The sequence below is a fragment of the Lagopus muta genome, chromosome 1 (genome assembly GCF_023343835.1).
Source record: "Lagopus muta isolate bLagMut1 chromosome 1, bLagMut1 primary, whole genome shotgun sequence".
NCBI classification, from domain to species: Eukaryota; Metazoa; Chordata; class Aves; order Galliformes; family Phasianidae; genus Lagopus; species Lagopus muta.
Window position 1 is genome coordinate 43105961 of NC_064433.1, and position 25850 is coordinate 43131810.

Genomic DNA, 25850 nt, shown 5'->3' on the forward strand with positions numbered 1-25850 from the left:
TTTCAGATAACTTTTTGTCCTTGAACATGGGCTCAGATGGCCATACCTGGTCTGCACAGAGAATAGGAAAAAAAAAAAAAAAAAAAAAAAAAATTGGAAATTTTAAAGACTACATTTTAGCCATGAAATTTAATATTAATAACTTTCAGAGACAAGGCTGGTTTTGATCTGGCAGCACAGTTAAAGTGTTGAAAATAAACTATTCCTAATCCTCTGAATCAACACTCTAACAGATACATTTGTTTCATTAAAAGATGTCAAATACTGTTTATAGACAATGAGATTAACTTCTTTAAAAACCAATTCCTCAACTGAATACAAATGATAAGCATTCACTAATCATAGTTTACTGTATTTGATATACTCTCAAAAGAAAACAGGTGTTTTGGGGATTCAACTGTCTGAAATAAGTTAGTCTTAGAAATAATGACAAGAAAAGGGAAATAATTATTTTTCTAATATCTGTTCACACTTTTGCAACAAATTAGTGAATAATACTATCTCAAGTGACAGCAATAACTATGACAATAACAATAATGAAAAGAACAGCAATTTGACTCTTGGAGATTATAGCACAGAGCTTTTAATTTATTTCATGGTTTTTAAAATCAAAAGGAGCTCTTCTAGTTCACATCTGCCATTTCTGATGGAGACTATATACTTCTGCAAGTGATTAGTGTTTGGATTGCACCAAAAAGCATTATTGTCAATAAATGATACAAATTCACCTAATTCTAATGATGCCAGCAGAACTAGAATTAGTTTCACCATCTTCAAGTCTGGCTCTAACTATTCACAAATGGGGAATATTTAATCCTGTTATTTTGATTACTTAAAGCTGACTGTGGGACTAGGAGTGGTGGCAGGCTGAGAATTATGCTGAGTCTTCATTTCTAGGAGCAAGCAGATGAAGCTATGTGGGAAAGAGCAACTTCTTTCTCCAGAAGGGAGTTCCCTTCCCTTCCTTTCCCTTCACTTCCCTTTGCTTTCCTTTCCTGTAAGAAAATTGGGAAAATGGAAATACACCACATGGCATGTATTTCTTAAAAGAAAAATTTAAGCCAGTGAGACAAAAAATTATTTAGGCCATTTTGGTAAAACAAAGAATGCAAGGAGTCTGTATGACAATAATCAGAGAGGCAGGCCTCAAGCTAACCTAGTAGCTAACAGATTTCCAGGTTTTCACAGCTGTCATGCAATCACCACATTACCAAAAACTATTGAATTGAATTGTTGCTGTCCTGGACAATCACTGTTTACCAGTTGAGAATTAAGTTCACTGGAAGTCCAATCAGTTCATTCAGACTTACAAAGAATAGTTTTTCCTCATGCTAGAGCAAGATGCTTCATAATTCACCTATTAATCATCATTCATGTTTTTGTAAAATAATGGAAAACAGTTGAATATACTTTAGTCAAATCACCGAGTAGCATGGGGGAAAATAGTATTCCTGAATAGTGCTAGCAGCAGACAAGACAATATAGTGCTTTAATAAGAACATAATTACTAACTATTCTTATCTTAAAATAGCATTTACATGAAGATAAAGTTATATTTTAATAACCTACTATGAAAAAACATGATAAAATATATTTTGGGATGACTTGCCTGTTTGTGATGAAATTACTCCCAAGTGTTATCTAAAATTTTGTCTCAGATTTCTTGTTGTTATATCCTTTCAGTATTCTGTTGTCAACATTTTATTAGCAGAAACTTTATATATATTCAGTATATAAAAATATTCCTGATGATATTGCTACTTTATATATTCTTTTTTTCTTTCTCTGTTACATTCCCATTCAACAGAAGTCTGAAGAATGCTAATAAATTCACTTCTGTACTTCTTCCTTTCTGAGAACTACTATCCTGTAGAAAAATGGAAGTTAGTCAGAGCTGACCAGTCTAGGGATCTGTTTGTAAGTTAATTTCACACTCACTCAATAATCATCAGTAGTAAAAAGCAGAAAGCCATTAATGACCTTTCATTTGCTTTAAAAACCTAAAGTACAAGTTATTTTCTTCCCCTTGAGAATACATAAATGAAGGAAAGCAAAGAGTACACACATTTCTTCACAGAGCAATCATTACATTTAGTCATTAGTAGCTAGAAAATTACCTTTTCAAATCCAAAGTTTAGAGAATCCAAAGCAGCCAAGGTAAGGACAGTGAAAAGTGCAGAGAAATGTGTTCTTCTGTCTCAGAGGAGAGAACCAGGTTGTCTCCATTCTGCTTCTGGCTTTCACATTGACTGTAACAGGCTAGTGAATGTTTCTGCTCCTTGCATGAGGAAAGATTTCCGAGATCTACAAAGGGACACATATCAAAAGTGAAGAACAATTTTTTCAGATAAATAGAGTAATAGTGATTTAGAAGGATGATTAAGAGAAAAGATTAAAAAATTAAAATGTAAGAAAAATTATTTTTAAAAAGCCTTATGTAGTGTGATATATGCAATGACAACATAAGATAAATGGTAACATCCCTCTCCTACTCAAAACAAAGAGAATTAGTACAAGTACAGTAAATAACCAAGCATTTGTATATGTAGTTGCAAACATTCAGTGAAAACAATTCAGTGCAAATTAAGGAGAACTCCTTAGCAGTCAGCAGAGTTATATAAGTGCAAAATCAGAACGAGTGAAGTCACATCAGGCTCTAGGAATGTTAATGCATTTGAACTGGAATGTTAATGCATCTGAACAGGAATCCCAGGTAAACTTTACATTGTAGTGTCTGGAATGCACTGAAATACAGTACTTTTCCTATATAATAGACTTGGTACTATGAAAAAAATATAAGTTCAAAAGAACAAATCTAATTTTTCTGCCAAAACCATAACCAACAAAGGAAACTGAGAACTCATGAACAAAGCAAAGTGTTCTGATATGACAAGAACAGGAAGAGCTGTATGGAGCTGCAGACTGTGTTGTTTCTCTTCCAGTTCAATACCTGAATGTCTCAAGGAACAAAGAACACCTGAGTTTTGTGTGTCTGACTTTGACTTGTTTTAAATCATTCAAAACTTTTCACTGCTCTCTTGTATCTCACAAGTGAGTGCTGTCAAGTGTCATATATGTAACAAGAAATAAGTCATACAAAAAATGAGATCAACAACCATTTTGTGTTATTTTGAAGAAAAATCTCTTAAGCCACACAATCAGAAGACAAACATAAAGACAGAAGCTAATTGACAGTGTTAAAAAAAAAAAAAAAAAAAAAAAGAATAGCAAAGAATAAGGGGAGCAAGAAAGCAGGAATGTTGGCCTGACTGAATTAGGATGGCAATGATTCAACTTCAAGGGCCAGGCTAAAATCAACCACAGTGGTCTTGGTTGACTGGTTTGATTATTTTTTGAACTGCAAGTCTTTTCGGGGTCAATACCATGAATTACAATAAGAGAAGCCCATTTTAGAGAATCTTACTTTTGAACTGTTTTTTGCAAAGAAGCAATTTGGAAGAAGGTTGTATTGTGTACTAACTTGGGAAACATTAAGACCACAAAAACCCTGAGGAGTAAAACATAAACAGAGAAAGAAGCTTGCTTCTTTACTATTCCTTTAAAAAATGCTACTGATGTGATTGTGAGCAACTGCCAAGTCCTCTCTTTGCCTAGACTCATTTCTCATAAAGCAACAAGAACCACAAGATTAAAAAGAGCAAACACAGAAAGGTTAAAATAGCCTCTGGATTGCAGTGCATTCAAAGCTACTTTTGACCTTGCCTTCTGCTAACGAGAGACAAACTGTTCCTCTAACTGGTAGGACCTAACAGTCCTTGAATCTCAATCAGGCCCCTGCCTCGAGGTATTTATATTAAGTAGATTAAGTAGCTCTCCTGGCTGGGGAAATGTTAGTCAGTACCAGTTCAACTAGGCCTGGGGGGAGAACTTGCTATTCTGGCACACCTACAGGCAGCAGCTGCCTTCAGAAACTTGCCACATCTCTTCCAGAGCAGAGCTGACAGAGGAATGTAAACTTATCCCTAAGCCATCATCTTATTAATATCTGATCCTTCATGAATCCCAGCTGAAGGGCTATCTTGCAGTTGAAGACTGTTTCCTTAGGTAGTCTGACTTCTATCACAAAGGGCATCTTAACTCGTTCTGTATCTGGCTGTGCACGGGATACACACTGCTGCATGCATCTGAGAGACAGAGCCTGGATGTCTTAAAGGGCAGGAGGCAATGGGCAGAAGTCTGCCTCCATGGGCATTCCCCTTCAGCATCAGCAGAGCAGTTACACCGCACAGACAAACATTTGCATAGGCTCATGAGATGCTTGCAGCACAGTAGGCTTGCACTGTGCAGAACACAGTCTCGGAGCCATTTCTTAGCCTGCCTTAGGCTCCTTCCTCACCAAAACTGACACCTTCCTGAAGAAAAAAAGTTTTGTTGCCAAATTGTGCTGCACAGAAGTGAACCATGAAAGTCTCTCTCTTGTGTTTGCTCCCTGAGCTCTCAAGTGTTCTTACCTGAAGAGAGCTCAGAAAAAGGTGAGGAAACCCAAACAGAGAGGCCTCTGCTAGTGCTGTGGGTAGTCTGGGAAGTGAAACCAGAACTTTTTTGAGGAATCTGTTCTTCCCATAATGGAAGGCCCCACATATGAGATTTTCCTGAGTGCCATATCACATTTCTTACAGGATGGCAATCCCTGTTACACTGCTGCTGCTGGAAAGGCTTTCTCAGAGCACCTAATGAATTGGCTCATCCTTCAGAAGCATATAAATACATCCATATTTTTATAAAAAACCACGTTGTTTTCTAAAGTTTCAGAACTACAGACAACAAAAGCAATTGGGGTGTACAATCATCTAAAAAAGGTAAAATTAAGCATTACAATAGCAGTAGGAAGAGTTCTTTTCCTTCATTTAAGAAATGTTGGCCTTTGTTAATGGAGTGTCAGTAGAAATGGAAAGGGTCCAGAGGAGAGTTACAGAGATGATCAGAGGGCTGGAGCACCTCCCCTACGAAGACAGGCTGAGGGAGCTGGGCTTATTCAGCCTGGAGTAAAGAAGGCTGTGGGGTGACCTCATTGCAGTCTTTCAGTACCTAAAGGGAACTTATGAACAGGAGGGGAGTCAACTTTTTACAAGGGAAGATAATAGCAGGACAAGGGGAAGTGATTTTAAGTTGAAAGAGGAAAGATTTAGGTTGGATGTCAGGGGAAAGTTCTTTACTATGAGAATGGTGAGGTGCTGGAACAGGCTGCCCAGAGAGGCTGTGGATGCCCCATACATGGAGGTGTTCAAGGCCAGGTTGGATGGGGCCCTGGGCAGCCTGTCTGGTATTAAATGTGGATTTTGGTGGCCCTATGGCAGGGGGGTTGGAAATTCATGATCCTTGAGATCCCTTCCAACTTGGGCCATTCTGTGACTCATTGAAACGGTCAGGTATTGAACAGAAGTGGTCAAAACAAAACTATTGATGATTCAACTTCGAGGGCCAGGCTAAAGTCAAGCACAGTGGTCTTGGTTGACTGGTTTGATTATTTTTTGAACTGCAAGTCTTTTCGGGGTCAATACCATGAATTACAATAAGAGAAGCCCATTTTAGAGAATCTTACTTTTGAACTGTTTTTTTGCAAAGAAGCAATTTGGAAGAAGATTGTATTGTGTACTAACTTGGGAAACATTAAGACCACAAAAACCCTGAGGAGTAAAACATAAACAGAGAAAGAAGCTTGCTTCTTTACTATTCCTTTAAAAAAACGATCAGGAGATTTTGGGAATTTAGATGCTTCTCAGAAGATAAAGGGGAAGTAGGATGATGAAGGAGATATAACTTGGCATCATAATTAGGGAATTCTCAAATTTTTGGATTTGAAAAAGTGGATTAAAGCAATTTAATTTCTGGTGGTATAAACCTTATAAGTGGAAAGGAATAGATGCATACTCTAACAGATGGAGAGTTAAGTGATTCTGACTTGCAACTTTTACAGTGGGACCATGCCTTTGGAAAACAGAAACAGAAGTTAGTTTTCTGTCTCCAAGGAGGGCATTAATAGTCCTGTGCCATTTAGTACAACTCGATCCTTTGATCCATATATCGCTTTGTCTATCCTGCGCTAATTTACTTAAGTGTTTGCAAGGAGGGGCCAAGGGGAAAGAGCTTTCATCAGAACCACAGAAATGCTGAGTTGTTTGACAGTAATTCTATTTGTGATTCATTTATTTAAGTACAGACAAGGTGGAGTCAAGGGGTGATTTTTTTCTTGATACAGACAAGATAAATAGTCAAATGGAATTCTATGTGCTGGTGACTGTCAGTGTTCAAGGCTTACCTCTGAACAAAGTTCACCCAGTGCTGTGCTGTATGGACCTCCCTACTTTGGCACACAAACATACATTATGTATATACACGTCCTGTGTGAATTATATACACTAAAGAAAGGCTGCAGGGAAAGATTCACCTGCATTTTTCTCTCAGCATGTCCCAGTAATCCTAAGGGAATGGTTTATTAGAGTCAATATTTCAATTCTCAATAGTGTTTCCTGACTTCCCTGGCAGATACGACAGTTCTGATACTTGTTACTGAGATGCACCTATCCAGTGTACTGACGTTATACTGAAATGACCAACAGACATTTTATTTGAGCAACAGACTGTTGGGAACAGATTTCTGTGACTATTAACCCAAAACATGTTTAAATGATTGACACGGAGGTAAAAGACTTCATATCTTGTTAGCAGTTCTTCAAGGCATCTACTCCTCCATTTTGTTGAGGTAGAACTGACTGCGTGTGTGGCTGGGTGTTTTGTTTTTTTGCTTTCCTTCTCAAAAGGGCAGGTGAACAGAATGAAATGGAGTGCAAGTTAAAAGTCTGATGTCAACAACCTCTCTTTGAAGACTGGTTGTGATGTGCATCTGTATATGCAGTCATTTACGGCTTGTGTTATGCCACACAGTCAATGAAAAAAAGACCTTGCACACATGATCTAACAGAAAAAAACAGTTCTGCATAAAATTTAAGGTTATATAATATTAAGGAGAATGTGCAACAAAAGGCCAACACCTTCAAGCAATAATAACTGAAAAGAGCAAAGGAATACTAGTAAGTATTAGAGTAAGTATTAAATAAGTATTATTTATAAAATAATTAAATAAAATTTATATTTATAAAATATTAAATAAGTATTATTTATAAGTAAGTATTAAATAGTAGAGAATTACTGACGTTAGGAATTGCTAAGTGGAATAAGTTGAAATACTAACCAAGCGGGCAATAACTGCTTTTGAAGTATTTGCCCATCTGTAGGTGGCATATCACTTCTTCCAGATTATTTACAGAATATCAGGTTGAACTTTACGGATAGGCCTTGTTTTCATGGGTTCCAAGACTATGAGGCCTCAGATTTTTTTTCAGGAACAGAATTCATTAATTTTGCTAGCCATCAGTTCTGTATTACTGTGGTAATGTACTTTGAAGTACATTTTCTACATCTGGCTGTATGGAAGTTCAAGATGTTCCCAGCTTTATTTAACTACAACCAGACACAGATCACTGTTTTCCACACTGTTTCATTTAGTGCTGTCTGTCATTTTACATCACTCCCAGAACAATACTGCAATATAAAATTGCTATGCTGTTGGTTATTTGATTTACATATTAAATTAAAATACAACAATAGCACAATTAATTTCAATGTTGTTCCTCACAGAACCCGCATAATACTTTCATAATTCAGTCAGTATTAATAGGTGTGTTAAGTGTAAATCTCACCAAATTTTAATATACAGAGATGCACTCCTTTAGCAAATTTGTATGATTAATGACAAACTTTACCTCAATTAGCTTTTAATTGGATCAAAGATAAAATATATCAGATCTGGAAAAATCTTCAGTAACTTAAGGTAGATATAAATTTTACAGTCGAAGTGGAACAAAGGTTATAGAAGTGCTAGATTCTTATTAACCCTTGTCAATGCATGTGCCCTCAGTATGACATTCATGATATACCACCTTTAAAAGCAGAATGTCTCTCTAACTGAAACCATTATGCTAATGAAGTCAAATTTCCAGCATTCTGCAATGTTTTTTGCCTCATACAATACTTTATAGCAAGAAGATCTAATATTTGACTATGTTAAAATTTATATATGAAGTACTAATGAAAGCTAGATGCCAGATTGTGAAAAGTGACCCACATCTTCCTTCGGTTCACATTCAGTTTTTTTCTCCACATCTCTTCAGCTCCTTTATTTCTCTCTCTTTACCTCTAGAAAACATAAGATATGAATCGAGTGATACCATATGAAGACATCAGAGTTACTTCAAGTCTCATAGGGATTTAACCTGTATTTTACAATCAACCATGGTATTTGCTCCAGCTCTATCTTTCTTTAAAAATGTGCTCCTTCATTTCACAGCTCAGTTCTCTGACTGTTTAGATGGCCTGTTTTGCTAAAGCAAGTTTGTCTCCGCATCATCTTCAATATCTGCAGCAGTTATCTCTAATGACTTTACATGTCTTACAGATTCTCCCAGCTTCCTTTTTCATGGGCTAATAAATCATGCCCTCATGACTCAGAGCTTCTGCTGTCTTCTCCAAATGTAATCTTCCATCTTGCAACTTTTGTTTATTCTATTTCAGCTTATGTACAAATTAATTTCATGTGAATTGGTGCTACAAACATGCAAAGCTTTTAAATCCTTCCTTTACATCTCAGAGTCTCACAAAATATTTATTTATTTATAAAATATAATATTTTACTCAATTGAATTATCGGCAGGAGCTGTTTCACTCATTCACTGCAGAAGAGCAGGATAAAAAAAAGCCTTTAACAACACATTGCAGCATTATGCAATGATTTAAGACAAGAAATAGGGAATGTCGTATCAACTAAGTCAACAGAGGATTGTGGAAGGGAAAAATATTGTTAACCTAGTTACAGCTGAGTTAGAGAAGTACATGCACTCATAGGGATATAAAATATCTATGACTCATATCTTTCTCAAAGCTACATAAGATCATGTCCTTCCAGACTTTCTGCACTGACTGTATATAGTAATATTTACAGAAAAAGTATCTAGATATTATAATGTGCATCAGGATAATAAAATCTAGTGTGTTTAAAGTGTAATATACTGTGTACAGTAGTGCTCTGTCATGCAGAAAAGCATGTTTTTTACAACTTCTTCACCAGTGTCTAGGATTAAGTGAGGTAAGTGGCACAGACATCCTTGGCCCCTTAGGAGAATGGAAAGAGGTTGAGCCTTTAGAAGCACAAAAAATTCCAGAAACAACCAACCAACCAACCAAAAAAAAAAAACACCAAACCAGTTCATCAGAAAGTGAGTCATGCCTTCTGGACAGTCTGTGCAGCAGTGACAACAGAGATCAATGCACAGACACTCCTCAGAAACAGAAACTGCACTAAGAAAAGTCATGACTCTTGGACCAGGTAACTGAACTGCAGGTCTTTATATGCCTTGTAGGAAAGCAAGAGAATAAATGAAAGACAGGTCAGAAAGGCACCAAAAAGCCCTTCTTCATAGATGGTGGACGCTGGTTAGAGTTTTACCAAGGATCTTCCACCTTTCCTATAGCCTTATTCCTTCATTTAGCTATATGTCCAACAGTGTGCCTGAAACCTGCCCTGCTCTTCCAGAGCTGCTACTCTTTGTTGACGCAGCCTGAGTGGAAACATGTTGGGATGCCAGACAATAGCAGTCCTAGCATATTGAATAATACTGCACTTCAGCGCATGAAAATACAGTGTCACCAGAAGACCTTGAGTCTCCTGGTTGTATTAGCACCATCTGTTGGCAGATAATTTACACAATGGCTCAGAGGCTTGACGGCAGAAGAAATTATGTATTGCAATTTTATGCATTAACCTTTCCATGAATCATCTGCTGAGCTGCTCAAAATATTGTACCCAAACCCTGTGTAACTCAGGTTTGGATTTGTTATACTCATTAAACACCGATCATGTTACTGAAATTCCAACAAACTTGGAAAAACAGTGGATCTCCTTCGCCTCAAGATATACCAGAGGGAGGCACTGGAGAACTTTTGTGTAACAGTGCAGCTTCACTGAAGGCTACAAGGATTAGCTTATTCCATGTTATTTAATACACATAAAACTACAGAGGAGAAAGGTCATCCACCTAAGTACACAGCCTTCCAAAGCTTCAGGAGTGTGTGCAAAGACATATTTCACATGCTTTCACATTTTTTCCAATTACCATATCTAATGCATCCTGTGCAACCTCTCTGCCTTAAGCTTCACTGTGTGATGCCATCTCCCTGAACAGTTTCAGATAGCTGCCACGCTTTAAATCAACTGCCAGAGAAACATGTCCTCATTCTCTTTCCAAATGTAGGCTCCCTATGTTTATCCCTCCTTCCCCACTGAATTATTCTGGATTAATGCCCAGAATGAACAACATTAATTTCTGGATCAATGACAGTTTTCTTTATACATTAAAATGCGGCTGTGTTTAACATTTTCATTCCCAACCACACAAAGTGAAGAACAAAAGTTTTATATGCTAATAGAAGTGTTTCCTGATTCCCAACATGTCTGAGTGATAGAGGGTCTCAGGGTGATAGATTTCAAAACTGTCAGTTTTCTAATTGGAACAGTAAATTAAATCATTTCTTAGGTTGGCTTATTTATTCAATTTATTTTTCCTTTTGTTCTGAGGCATGTGTTCTCAGGGAGCATGAAGGTGAATAAGAGCAAAGATTATGAAGATAGGCAAAATGAAACAAGAGTCATGAAAAAACGTGGCTTGGAAAAGAACAAAATTGAAGAGAGCAAGAAGTGTGGATAGGAGAAGGAAGGGACAAGCTGCTGTGCCTACTTGATAGAAGGAGACAGTGAGATTCAAAGTCTATATTGGTTTAAAAATAAATAAATGAATGAATAAGTAAATAAATAGATAAACATAAAAGAATATTAAGATTCTTAGCCATGTTATCATTAACTTTGAAACTATGAGTCTTTCTTGATATTCCTAAGAAAAAAACATTTGTCAGTGATTCTCGTTGTCAGATTCTCAGTTGGCAATCACATCTAAAAATTATACTGTGATGTCCTAGTTTGGAAATTACTACCTGGTATCTTCAAGAAAACCCCAAAACTTTACTCCCATCCTCATAATTCTAATTAAGGGCTGCTTTGATTATGTCTACTGCTTACTTTCATTGTTCTGGAAGAAAACTATCTATAAACAGCCACTGCCAGTGTTCTCATTGAAGTGGCCCTTGGCTGTTGGCTCCCTCCACACCATCAGTCAGAGATGGTAGTTAAGCCACCTTCTGGCCAGAGTAAGTCAGGAAAAACCCCTACCTACGATCTCAATGTAAATGCAGAATTTGTGGTGACAATTTGATGACATCTACTTATCATAATTCCTTCTATAGTTTCAGGAGGCCTGGTCTCCACTTGGCAACTTGCTTGGATCACTGCCTAGAGGAGCCATTGTGTGCCTGAGGAATTTTCTGGTAAAAGTCATCCAAAAAACTCCATTCACCAATTCATAGGCAGCAAAACACTGCCTGCCAAGCACTTGCAGAGTTCAGGTTTGCTCACTTGAGCAATAAATTCCATCTCTGCAAAAAGTTTGTGTCATATAAGAGTTCCCACCAGTGACTGCAACACATGCTTTCAATAGCTGTGTGATTTATTTGAATGCTTCAAGTAACAGCCTAAGTGTGCAGGTGTCTTTACTTCCATTTTCTTTTGAGTTTCTTTCATGACAACTAACACAAATAGTGTGCAACCCTTCATTTTCCTGTAGATCTTAGATTTCATTAAAGACTGCAACAAATGTTATATAAATCAATATAGAATGTTAATGCTATGCTGCAGCAGCTCCAGCTAGTAGAAGTGTTTTCTTCTGTCATCAGAACAATGCATTTCTATGGGTGTTTACTGAATTAGATTAAATCAGTAAGGGTTGCCAAAAGAAACATTTAGGGAATAACATTGTAATGCATTTTTGCAACCTCGGCTTATTATAGTTTATTAAAATAGCATGTATGTAACAGATTGTTTAAAAGATCTATACTTCAGTTGTGTCAGCAGTGAAAGCCTAGGACTTTTCTTTTACTCTACAGTGAAAAAGTCATATAGGCAATGTAATGTTACTTTAAGGAATGTCTTAATTCCAAAGTACAGTAAACATATCTGATTTAAAGTCTTACAACTTCCACTCCACATTTATATCTGTTGTAAAATAAATCATGATGACACTGTTTATGTGACCATTCTCACGCAAGCAATAGATATCACTCTGTACAACAAGATGATGTAGTGATAGAGTTTGAGCCAGCACTGGTGGTTTTTCATTTCTTTTGTATTAAAATTAAAATCTTCATTTTGAACCTTCCATGTAGATCATATTTGCTCAATAAAAAACAAGGTACTTTATTTGCTCATTTTATACTGGTGAATTTCACTAGTTGATAACACCCACTAAGCACACGTAGTACCAGAACATGTAATATTCAAAAAAAAAAAAAAAAAAAAACCAAACACTTTTAATGAAAGATACCAAGAACATGGAATGAAAGTATGCATTATAAGGCTTTATAATAATGACAGTAAGAAATTTGAATTCTCAGACCCTGTCTGGATGCTCTTGGCAGCACCAGAGTTATAAAGTTAACTCCTAACAGTTCTGGTAAAAACCGTACATGAATATATATTGGAAAATCAGATGGGTAAAAACTGCTGAAGTATTTTCTGCTGACTGTTAAGTTCTGTATATTACATTTCTTAGTGGCTGAAGTTTTTCGATAGGCTACACAATTAGTTTTGATCTATACTTCACCCCAACATGTGAATTAGCTTAATCAAGATAACTTTTATTTCATTCCAAGGAAATGCAGAAAACAGAATAAAGTCAATAGTTAAATCCTTCTTTTATTGAAGTCAGCAGCAAAACCTGAATTGATTTTCACAGCACTGTGTTTCTCATTTCATAGCTTTGCCAGAAGGAGGGGGTGAGTGAAAGAGAGAGAGGTTGCTAGTTTATGAAAGTTTTGAATTAAATGATTTTTTTTTTCCCTCCACTCTATTTTGAAGAGAAAAAGGACAGGGAAACAATAAAGAGAAGCATTTTTTTCTTCTACCAACCAGCAACATTTTTTCTTTTAACTGATGTTGTTAAAGAGAAATAGGAGGTTAGGAAGAGAAACTGGATTTAGATCAGAAGCAGACGTGTAGATGTCACGCTCATTGAAATGGTCACTGAGGAGCAAGTGGGGCAAAGCATAAAGTTCCTCAAGAGCTGCACATCAATACATGAAGCCACTGTCAAAACAGCAGCAGGAAAGCAAGCTCAGACAGAGAGCCTGATTTGACCTTTTTCCAGTTTATTAGAGTATGGCTGCTGGGAAACTGTCTGTACTACCTTATGGTGAGAGAAAAATATCTATATAGAACATTCTTCCTTGAATGTGATGATGTTATGGGGTCTACCTTTCATCTGTGAGTGAGTTAAAGCATAAAGAACACCATTTCCCAGGAAAACATAAAGGCTACCTAAAACCACTAAACCATATTTACTAGATTTTGTTCTCAGAAATCCTTAAAGATATTATGTAATGCCATATTGCAAGAGAAGTCACAGTTTGCTTTTGTGTAAAACACTCTCATGATAGTTCCTTGATGTTTTGTCTACAAGTTACTCACTTGTTTGGATTGCTATTTTCAAGAGTCAAACACTTTTAATATTTGTTCTTGTTTCTTTTATGTTAGTTCCTGTACCATGATCCAAATTTGTTTTGCAGTCACATACTCCTAAGCAGTTTACTAGAACCCAGCTGAGGAATGATGCTTTATACCAATTTTGTGAGTAGAAAGGAAGATATAATAGTATTCCAGTGAAGCAGTAAAATGGAAGAACAGCTTGAGATTCATGGTTTTTTTTTTGTAACATTAAATGAATGTACTATTATTAACAAAATATCAGAAAAGGAAGTTAATTTCAATATCATGGACATGCAAATAAGTGATTTTTGTAAGCCATCTGTCACAATAAGAAATTGAGATGGAAATAAATTATAGCTCAAGTGTAAAATTAAGATAATACTCCTGATAGCATACTTTTAGTGATAGCAACACTGATAGCAACATTTCAGTGTCTGAACATTTACTGGGAAAGTTCTTTGGGTCAGAAATTGCTATTTTGTCACATGCCTCCCCTTTTTAAATTTCCTTCTTAATAGGAATAACATGCAGAAAAAAAAAAATAAAAAAATCAGCATTTAAAACGATTCTCAGGAAAACAATAAGCCCACAGTCCAAGCCCTCATTCTCTGCCTTTTATATTGTGTTGCACAAGAGCAAGATAGAGGAGAGGGCTCTCTCACAGAAAACCAGAAAACGATATGTTAGGGCTTTCCACAGAGATTTGCTCTCATATCCATGAGGCTGCAGGCCCAAGAAGCTACACAAACTTTTTTGGGTGCCCATAAGTTCTAAAAATACTAGAAATAAGGACCACAAAAATGACTGAAGTGTTGTGAAGATGGACTTAATTTTAGGAGCAAATTTCTCTACAGATAAAGAAATGCCAAACACAAATAAGCATAGTTTTCAACCTCTAATACATGTATATCATCACAAGCCTCACACGTTTACATTTAAGAGAACCCAGGATACACATCTCTCCTTTAGTAAGAGAAATTTCATTGGAACTATCAAACTGGAGAAAATATGCACATACCAACACACTATTGTAACCTGTGATATATTCACAAACAGTTGAAGACAACATCATGCATATTGCCTGTGGCATGACTCAAAGAAGAGTCTTTGGATTAGGTATAAGATTTAGGAACTCTGGCTAACATCACTCTAAAGGGCAAGGGAATTTTTAGCTCTTGAATGTTTTGACACAAGATTTTTCAATCCACAATTTCATATTGGGAAATTTTGTTAAAAGTGTCGTATAAAACATTCCAAAAGGTATAGACATGTCAAAAATAAGGCAATAATAATAAACTTTTTTCTTTCAAAAGAAGCACCTCTGGCATTCAATGTTAAGTTGAAAATTAAGAAGGTAAAATCCCTAAGTAATAAGTTCAGGTTGGTATTCTATGAAAAGAATGATGCATCAAAACTCATGGTGTTTATATCATCACTTCAACATTAACTCTTCCAGGGGAAGTTATGCGTTTATACAGTGAGAAGGTTTTTTTGACCCAAGCAGCTCACATTACTGCAGGGTGCAGCAGTGTTTCACCCAAACATATCTCTGCTTTTACTATAGCAAGAAGTGATATGACAGATAGCAGAACTAGCAGTGATCCACTTGTGACTTCTAATGCCATACAGTCTCAGGGGGCAGGTCAGTTTCAGAAAGAGCAGGAGAAAATAAAGTCTGTATTTGTATTAGCAAAGAAGATGAGCTCTTGAAAAGTTAAACTAATTGTTTGCAGTTTGGGGTGAAGGATTTTATTTTGTGTAATTCTTGGCAGGAAGGAAAGAGATCAAGAAAAAAAAGGCAGCAAGTTTCTTCAGCGGAAAGTTGTGACTCACTGAAGGGTGGTTGAATTTGGTTTGCTGACAGCTGCTGCCTGCTGACAGCTGTGGGTTTGCACAGGTTTGATTTCTTTTCTTTAAATTGCAAAGCAAATGTAAATAAATTGGAGAGCTTACCATGAGTGAACTCTACATGTGTTTCTTTTTTCCCTGATAGCAAGCTAAATGTTCTTTGACTTTGGAATGAGGGAAGAAGAAACTAGATGCAATAGATGAAGAAAAGAGGGGAAACAAGGCCTTAGGCTTGAAGAATTAAGAAATCACTAAAAAGCTAAAGACTTCTGCCTGTCACACATGAGAGTTACTGCTGACAAACTGGACTAGAAGGAAGCACACTAATGATAGATTAAGCCCACATTTTACCTTTTTGGTCAATGTGACAGGGAGGATAATGAAGCATAGCAACAAAGCCTATGGTATGTTACTCTCATTATTACTATGAGAAAATATTGGCTTGACTTCTCCAATTCTTGGAGTTCAGTTTGCCCTCTATTAGCACATGGTAATCTATTATACACAAGTATACACTAATATATTTATTATATGGCATTATGGGTACAGAGCAGCTGAATATTGTCTCACAAGATTTCTCCCCATGTATTGGGAACCTCTGTTGTTGCTGTAGCAGATCTGTGCTGCAGCAAATGTTTCTTAAGCCAAAGAGCACAAAAAAAAAAAAAAAAAGGAAGAAGATCTGGGACGTGCACATCGAATCCCTGGTTTTCTGTGAGCTGTTTCCAGGAGGAATCCTGTTGTTGAGAGAGTCTGGGGGAGGCATTAACCAGAGCTGATCCTCCACATCTGCAGCCAGACAGCGGATGTCACAGGAGCAAATGGAAACATGTGCTTGGAAAACTGTTTGGAAATATGCCACATTCAGGGGAAAAAGAGAGATCTCATAGCTGGGATTTCATACGTGGAAAAAACATCCATCAGTCAACTCTGAAGTTAGCCTTGTCTTCATAGAAAAGCAGGGTTTATTTCACTGAAGGAAACGCTAGAAGAGGAACATTATACTCTACTGGAGCATGTTCTGTTTTTATTTCAGACAGTGGCCAGTTGTGTTATCCATGTCCTTGAAACTGGTAATAAAACTGGCAATTTTGAACAGGTGTGGGTTGAAGTACCATTGTGCCTTGTGAGTATTTTTGTTGCCCTACTAAAGCTGTTTAAGACTGTGGTGTTTAATCCATTGCACTTGGAATTGCTTTCCCACACTTAAGAGTTCACCTGTTAATATTCTTTCATGCTTCTTTTTGGTTTTCATCTCTCTCAATCTCTTTTGCCTATTATTCCCTCTAGCCTAACTTGGAAATTATTATTATATAAAGTTAATAATTATTATTAGCTTGTCTTACTGTAAAAAAAAACAGAAAAAAAACAAACAAAATTTCTTAAAAAAAAAAACACAAAAAAAAAACATCAACACAAACATCCACAAATCCCCCTAATCCAAATCTCCTTTCCTCTACTTTAAACCAAAACCATTCCCCTTTGTCATATTACCATCTACTCACATCAAAAGTTCATTTTCCTCACATTTATAAACTTAAAAAAGTAATATTTAATGATTAATATTTAATGAGATATTAGTGATATTTTCTAACTTCATGTGGATTCATAAAAGTGACTCAAAACTAACAGAGATGTAATAATATTTTTTGCCTATAATATTGAGCACTCATTAACATTTGAATTGGTGTCTGAGTTTCTGTGAACTTCTCTAGAGCTGTGTAGAGCTGTGTTCTTTTGACTCTGGACCTACAGATTCTCCATTACTTTTGTCTTCCCTTGGAAGAAGTTGTAATCCTACACATATTTTTCTAACATAATATTACTAATAAGAAGAAATTACAATAAATAGTAGAGCTTTTTTTTTTTTCCTGTGCTCATCTTAACTAATTACACTTACTACAGCTACTGAATTAACTTATTTAAAAACAAAAACGAAAAAAAACAGTCCCAGCAAAATTCACTTTTGGGGCAATGCCTAGATAATAATAAATTCTGCCAAGAGAAGATGGAATATTTTGTTTTCAACACAGCGAAGGCCAATTCAGCAGTTATATAAGTTAATTTCATTTTTATAGTGAACACTTTTGAAACAGTGTCTACTTAAAGATAACAGAATGAGAGTTTACAAGGTATTTAATAAGAGAGTAAAGCAACAGGTTCCATGCAAAGCTCTGTCATAGCTTCATGACAGATCTCAGCTGTATTCTTTCATGATGTCTGTATGTCCAGAAATAACAGGTCAGAAAGGAGTACAATGTGAGAGATACACTTATGCAAGGGAGAACTTTTGCCTTAAATTTTAATGCCTTTTCTACATTAATTGTTAAAATGCACAGTACATTTAAAGCGTCTAAACTTCTTACATTGATCTCCCTGACTACAAATACATAAAAAATACTGACTGCCACAAAGCATACATGGACAAGATCAAGACACCTAACCCAAACTTGCTAAAGGGGTATTCCACATAATGTCATGATGAGCAATAAAACTGAGGTAAGTTTTCTGGGTTTGGTGGCTGCCACTTCTTGACAACTGGCTAGACATCACAGAATGTCAGGGATTCAAAGGGACCTTGAAATATCATCTAGTCCAATCCCCCTGCAATCCCCCTATCATCTAGTTCCAGTCTCCCAGGAACACATCCAGGAGGGTTTTGAATGTTTCCAGAGAGGGAGATCCCACAGCCTCTCTGAGCAGCCTTTTCCAGTGTTCTGTTACCCTTACTGTGAAGAAGCTTTTTCTCATATTTATGTGGAATTTCCTATGTTCCAGCTTGCATCCATTACACCTTGTCCTTTCATTGGATGTCACTGAGAGGAGCCTGGTTCTATCCTCTTTACACTCATGCTTACATATTTATAAACATTAATGAGGTCAGCACTTAGTCTTCTCTCCTCCAAGTTAGAGACCCTGCCTCCTCAGCCTTTCCTCATAAGAAAGATGCTCCACTCCCTTAATCACCTTTATGGCTCTGTGCTAGACTCTCTCAAGGAGTTCCCTGTTCTCCAACTGAGAGGCCCAGAACTGGACACAATACTCCAGATGCGGTCTCACCAGGTCAGAGTAGAGGGGAAGGAGAATCTCCCTTGATCTACAAACCATGCCCCTTCTAATACAGCCCAGAATGCTATTGGCTTTCTTGGCCACAAGAAATACTGTGGCCCACAGTCATCCTGTTGCCCACCAGGACCCCCAGGTTCCTTTCCCCTACACTGCTCTCCAAAGGATCAATCCCCAGCCTATACCGGTACCTGGGGTTGTTCTTGCCCAGATGCAAGACTCTACACTTGACCTTTTTATATTTCATTAAATTTCTCCCTGACCAAGTCTCCAGCCTGTCTAGGTGTCACTGGATGTCAGCACAGATATCTGGTGCATCAGCCACTCTTTCCAGTTCTGTCATCAGCAAACTTGCTGACAGTGCATTCTATTTCCTCATCCAAGTAGTTCATGAATATATTGAACAGCTCTGGCCCCATTACTGGCAAGCTGACCCAGCATTGGTCAGCAGATTGTAAGCAATTGCATTGTGCACTGGTTGTTTTTCTTGCCTTTTTTTTTTTCCTTCTTTTTTCTCCTTATTAAACTGTCTTTAACTCAACATAAAAGTTCTTAGTTTTACCTTTTCTGTTCTCATACCCATCACACAGTAAGGGGAAAGTGAGCAAATGGCTGTTTGGTGCTGAGTTGCCTAATGAGTTAACCACAACAAACTTTTACTGTATTAGAACTATGGTTTTCAGAACTCTGGAAACATCTTGTTGAATTTACAAAATGAAAATATTTGATTGTCGCATAGAGTATTCTCCTAAAAATTTTACTTTAAAATGTGTTTATCATAGAATGAAATTTGGATGTTTTTTTGATGGATTGTTTTTTCTTCACTTTGAATACAGAGCAACCACAGAATTGCAGGGGTTGGAAGGGACCTGAAGAGACCATTGAGACCAACCCTCTTGCTAAAGCAGGTACCCTGCAATAGGTCACACAGCTGGCATCCAGATAGGTGTTGAATATCTCCAGAGAAGGAGACTCCACAACCACTCAGTGCTCTATAACTTCTCCATTGCTTCGTCACTCTTAACAAAAAGAAGTTCTTATGCATGTAAATAGTTTTTTTAAATATCATTTAGGAAGTTTCAACAGGTGAGAAAGGTGAGGAAAGTTTAAACTTTCTGTCAGTTAGCAAATCTTCACCATAGTTAAATCATAATATAAAAGTATGCTGCTTTTCTTAAAAAAAAGAAAGAAAAAAAGAAAAAAAAAGTAAAGACATAAAGACATTAGTTGTTTTTTCATGCATTAAAATAGTGCACATCTGGCTTAGGGAGATGAAACGTAGGAAAATTTGGCATTGACTTCACTCTTCTGAATTAGTAAAGTTGTTGCAGTCTTCAAACAATTTTCCCAAAACACTAAAAATAACTACATTTCTGCCAATACAACTGTACTTCCACAATATGAAAGTCTTGATTTTAAAAGAAAAAAAGTCAGAGCAGCACACATACATAAATATATCACACCACATGAAACATCACTCTGATTTCAGTCTTATGATAATGCACATGTTAGTAGTTATTGATGAGATTGTATTTCTAGGAGGATGCTCAAAGCTTAAGTATAATCAGTGGATATCAAGATGTTACAATCACAAAATAAACAAGAGAGTTAAGCAAAGTGGACTACGATAACAAGAGAGAGCAAATGGAAGACTTACCCTTATGCTGGGCTCACTACAAAACACCAGAAGGAGGGATCTCCAGATGAGATCCTTCCCCACTGGTAGCCAGCTCTTAAATAGGTCTAGGAGGGGTGGAGCCAGACTCCACCCCTTTCGGCAGCACAGGAGAATTGCCTTCACCTGTGCTCCTCTGGCTGACTCATGGCTTGCTTCAGGTGATCAATCAGAGGTTCAGGCCGTGACTCAGTAGTTCCCATACAGGTTACTTGCAGAATTTTATAATTAATTTGTTATTTTGTAATTTTTGTTATTTTGTGCATTAACCAGTTTTGAGGAAAAACAAAATAAAATCAACAAGCTAATAGGACATCGGAGCATTTAGCATGTGGATTAAGTTAAATGATTTAAGCATACAAATGTAGAGGAATTTACTAGTACATTTGAAATCTGGCAGTTTTCATTTTGTTACATTTTGTTAGAGGGAAAAATAGGCTATAAATAGTTTCCATAATTACAAATTATCTAAAACTGTAAAAAGGATAGATTTCACAGATATAAACTGCCATTATGGTCAATAGTGATTCAGCCAACATCTCCAAAAAATAGAGAGAAAGTAACCCTGTGCTGTTCTAAGCACACACCTACCTACTCCAGCGTCTACTGCGTTGACACCTCAGGCCACGTGAGATGAATCTCAGCCTTGATGTTCCTCAGGTTACATTCATGCTGCTTGACTCTGAAATGGTGTTTGTTTTTCTCTTTTCTTGTGTGAATTCAAGTCTTTATTGATGGATCCTCCTAGGGGGGACTCCTGAGAAATAACTAAGGCTTATTCCATGGTCCCAAAGTTGCATTGCAGTCACCTCTGTACATCCCATCAACTCTTTACAAAAGAAACTTTTTGCCAAACCATTACTGTCAGATCATCATGTCAATCATCCTGAGTCTGTGCTTCCATAAAACCAGATAGCCTGTATAAATAAAATAAGAGATATTGCAGATGAAATAAGCTGATATGGCTTGAGATTGTTCCTTGGTACAGTCTCACTTGTTTGCAGAAGTGAATTCAATAGCGAGCACTGAGACACATTGACATCGTAACTGGTCATTGTTCTTAGGGCAGACAAACTGCTTTCTTGAATTATCAGCCTTTCTCTATTGAAGTATGTGGGATGAGAGCTGAGATTAGCTACCCAGTTCTTAGGCAGCATGGAATGAACACTAGAGTGCTTTCAGAAAAGAAATGGGAAGGATAGCAATGCTGTGTAAGGCACTATGTTATTCTTCAAGCATGCACTGAACAGAAATGACAGAAAACCTATGCTGTTGATTCTGTAGCGTGCTGGCTAGAGATGGAAGGTGGCTAGGGTTAGTGTGGGAGATGGATATTGGCACTCAGAAGACCTCATGACCTTCTGCTCCAGCAGACACTCTGTATTTTGGTGAGTTCTTGGCCAGTACAGTCCCACTACAAACAGCTTCATGAGCAGATTCTGACTTTGTCTGTGCCAGCTGCAATTGCAATGAGTGTAGAATAGATTTATCTTTTGGAGAGATAGAGAGACCCCTGGAGGTTGGGCTGATTTCTCTGCAAGGTCTCTGGATAAAACAACTTGAGTAGAATCACACTTTGTACTACTTCTGTATTATCTTTTTTTTTTTTTTTTTTTTTTTTAAATAACAATGACAAAGCTCAATAAAGACAGTTGTATAGGAGAAGGGTTTTTGTTCTTGTTGAAATTCCAGAGCAAATAGCACAACTTCAATTTCTTTCTGCTCTTTTTATGGCATCCCAGAATGGAATTCCACTAAACTGCCATATCCTTATAAACCTAATGCTGTGGCATCTACTTTGAACAGCACAGAGGTCAATTAAATAAATAAATTTTATTTATTAAAAAAATGCAACTTCTGCAATATGTCTATTTTTGTGACAAATTGCTTCTAACCAAAACTCTAATCTTTGTTAGATTTTACCAAGATACAATTTTATCCCTATTCTAGACCTTCCTTTCATTTAAAAGCACACATTTTCTCAATTTTCAGTTTTAATATCTGAATATTTACTATCTGAGTATTTTAACTACACTTTCAGAAGTGACTTTTTCTTCCCCTTTTATTTGATGCTGATTTACACATACATATGAAAACTGTTCCTGAGCATATGACTCATGCTACAAAGGCTGCAATCTCAGTGAGTAACAGACAAATATGAATAAAGTGAAACAAATGCTTATTTCTTACAGTAAAGTATTACTAGTTAACAAGGCCTAATTTCCAGTCATTTATTGACCCTGTTTTTGGGAAAAGTTCCATCAAGCTACTCAGATGCTTGGCTTGAAATATCAGCTAAATCTTCGACTGCATTGATGATCTTCCCTTTGGATAGATTGAAGCCAAAGTCCTGACAGACCAGAGTGCAGACAGTTCTAGAGCTCATAACCTGCCATCTAATCTCCACTCAAATCTGTTCGTTCAGTGTCATTAAATTCAATAGCTGTTCATAGTGCTATTATTTGATTGGGTAACACAACAATAAAAATTTGGTTGGAGCTTTTATTTCAAACACAATACTCATTGCAAATTTGCTACCACAGTATAGAAACAAAAAAGGCTAGGGGTTTCATAATGTTTCTTCCACATATAAAATAATTCTCCGTTTCTGTGTTGTTCATTTTTTTCTTTATTCTTCCTTACAATACCTATTATGTTATTAATACACTTTGTAAACAAGTATATCACCAGGAGACAGAACATACAGAAGAACAAAGTTTCTTTTTGCTATCTGCCTGTTCATGACAAGTTTGTATGAACTTCAATTATTTCAAGTACAGCCAAAATGTTTCTATACGCCAGAATTCTAGATGGTAAATTTAACTTTCCCTTTTCCCTTTTCCCTTTTCCTAGCACAGTTAATTTATTTTGAGGAAGTGTCCAGAGGAGTCTTTATATAAATAGTGAAAGTACTTTGATTTAGAGAATTTATAAAAGACACACTTTTTCTGAGTGTGACTGTTCCTCTCTCATCACCTTGATTTTTCATGCTAATCCTGATACTCACAATGTTCTATCTCACTTCTTTTTAAAAAAAGAGATTTCTATCTATTCTAATCTAATCTATTAAGATTGTGGCTGATCACATGCCTTCTACTACTTATGTTAGTTTTAAAGACTACAAGGCCTGTCACATAAACAAAAAGCAATAGATTATCTAGAATTCAACAACTTGCCAGCTCCCATTAACTAAGTACAACATGAAGAGTAAGGACTCTTACCACAGATGAGACGGCGAGGGAGCACAAATTGCGCAGATGAGCAGAAGTGGAAAGTGGCCCATCTCTTGACCTGTGAACAGTTTTATCTTTCCCTCTGAATAGAAAACAGAAACACAAAGTCCTCTGGGTGTGTAGTCCTTCTCTTCTGAGAACCAGGTACCCAGGATGATCCAAGGAACTGGAGTATTAACTCTTTAACTCCCAGTGCACTATATATGATGTTATGATGTGGAATACCAATAAGAAAAATTGTACAACCATGATACTCTATCACTGATCTATTCACTATTTTAAGGACTTCAATGTATTTTCAAGCAAAAAATTTCAAAGACCTGAAGCTCACTGAAATGTAGACCATGAAGATATCTGTAACTCATTAAAGCTCCCACTATGAAAGAAATGTTTCTTCATCTAGTTCGAGCACATTGCGATGGAAAATAAATAAATAACTCCTGCTTGTTGCAGCAACAATATTGGTTTTGTTTTCCTTTAGTTCCTTCCTTTCCTTCCTAGTAAGTACCTATCTTCTAGTCCGGATACAAAAGAAAGTTTTCATAGCAGCTGTGGGAAGACCATTCCAGCAACACCTGGAATAGGAGAATAAAGATGACCAGCTCGGTTCAGTCCAAGTGTACTCCCTTGGTATGTTTTGATGTTAAAGTTCAATTTAGTGAAGTTAAATAAGATGCTTGTCCCAACTTTAAGGTAAATTCTTTATTTTCTACCAGTCACAATTAAAGCATTAGGTAGTCCAGAAATAAGTTACAGTTACACACCAAAACCATCATCTTCTTGCTGACACTATGTTCACCCTTTTTGTGTCTAACACTTTCATGGAGATAAGGAAGTCTCTTTGCCTCATAGTTTTAGAAGAAAGTTATCTTGTGAGAACAGTTTAGCTTTTGTGATGTAGTGAGAGGCAGAGCTTTTCCTAGGTTTTCTGAGAAGCTGAACAGCACTGAATAACAGCTGGGTAGAAAGGGGGAATAGATGGTATGTACTGAATATAGTTTAATGCAATTAAACATTAAGGATGCAGTGTTAATAACTCATGGCAAAGACACCAAGAAATATTTCTTCAATTCTTTTTCTATAGGGATGATCAATACATCTCATGAGATTTATATTGTCTCAATTTTATACACACCTTCAGAGAGAATAAAATTATCCACAACAATCTTCACGCGACAGCTTAGCCCATCAAATATAAAACTGACAGCATCTTGGTGACTTTTAACACCAAGTGATCACAATGGAGCTAATTCCTTATCTGTTGGCTATTCAAACAACTGGAAATAAAACAAAACAAAACAAAACAAAAAAACCAGCAACAGCAAGACTCAAGTATAGTCAAGTTTTATGGACTGCGCAGAAATGTTTTATTGTCTTAAAATATTGATCCTCTTTTGAAAACTTGAAATAAATTACTGTAAAAATATTTTAGGATTAGCAGGATTAATATTTCTTCTTTGATAAGAATATCTTCCATATGAATAAAGATTGCATTGATTTAATAGCATCATCTTACTAAGTGTACAGAAGATACAAATGAAATTTAGTAATGTATCTAAGAATTATTGAGATTGCTTGGAAATTAAGCACAGGTTTAACACTCATAATTTTATTGTCTTTATTATACTACCAGTTAGCAGTTTGGGGAAAATTTGTATTTTTTCTCCACAAAATTCTCAAGGGAAACAGATTCTATTTTCCTCAGAAAACAGACCAATACATCAAGGCCTTTTTTTTTTTTGGAGAAAAGGAGTGTATGAAAAACTAATGTTGGAAAATGCAAAGCCTTAGTCCATGATATGTTTGCAAGACAACCATTTCTCAGACCAAATTCCTTTTCTAGAACTAGCCGCATCTCTACAGATAGCATCTATGGCCAAAACACGACTGAGGAGCTAATCATTGAGAATTATTTGCCGTGACCTTCACTTTTGAAAGCACTGCATTTCTGATTCACATCTGTTTTGTTTTCTTTTGTTTCTTCATTTGTTTGTTTTCAAGTGTTGGTATATGTACACAGTTCACCCTTCCATGATTCCATGACACATAGGTGCAACTAGGAGCTGATGCTTTAGATTTTGTATGAATTAAATCTGTGACAGTGGTCCAATCAAAGAGATATGTGCCACTGAAGTTTCCAGTGTCCTGCAACACACTACAATGCATATATTTCAAGATACATTTGGCAGTACATTTTGCCACTGGCAAAAAGATCTGAAAGTTCAGTTGGACTCTTTGTGACATTAATAAAAGCATTACATTCTAATCCTTACTATAAGTGTCATGGACTAATTGGCTGCCATCTTTGGTTTCTGCTTCTGAGATTGGAGAAATGAATGTCTTTAAGGTTTCCTCGTTACCA

The 25850-nt window shown here is 36.5% G+C and overlaps 1 protein-coding gene and 1 long non-coding RNA gene across 2 annotated transcripts in view; one reads left to right on the top strand and one right to left on the bottom strand.

Moving 5' to 3' along the window:
• The window catches only part of TMTC3 (transmembrane O-mannosyltransferase targeting cadherins 3), a 1052995-nt gene that overhangs the window by 918164 nt on the left and 108981 nt on the right, over positions 1 to 25850 (top strand). The window lies entirely within an intron of this gene.
• LOC125688475 (uncharacterized) lies at positions 1623 to 20288 on the bottom strand. Its single transcript, XR_007374738.1, has 3 exons — positions 20238 to 20288; positions 2118 to 2304; positions 1623 to 1867 (listed from the first exon to the last, which is right to left on the bottom strand). It is a non-coding gene; the product is annotated as an uncharacterized LOC125688475 (long non-coding RNA).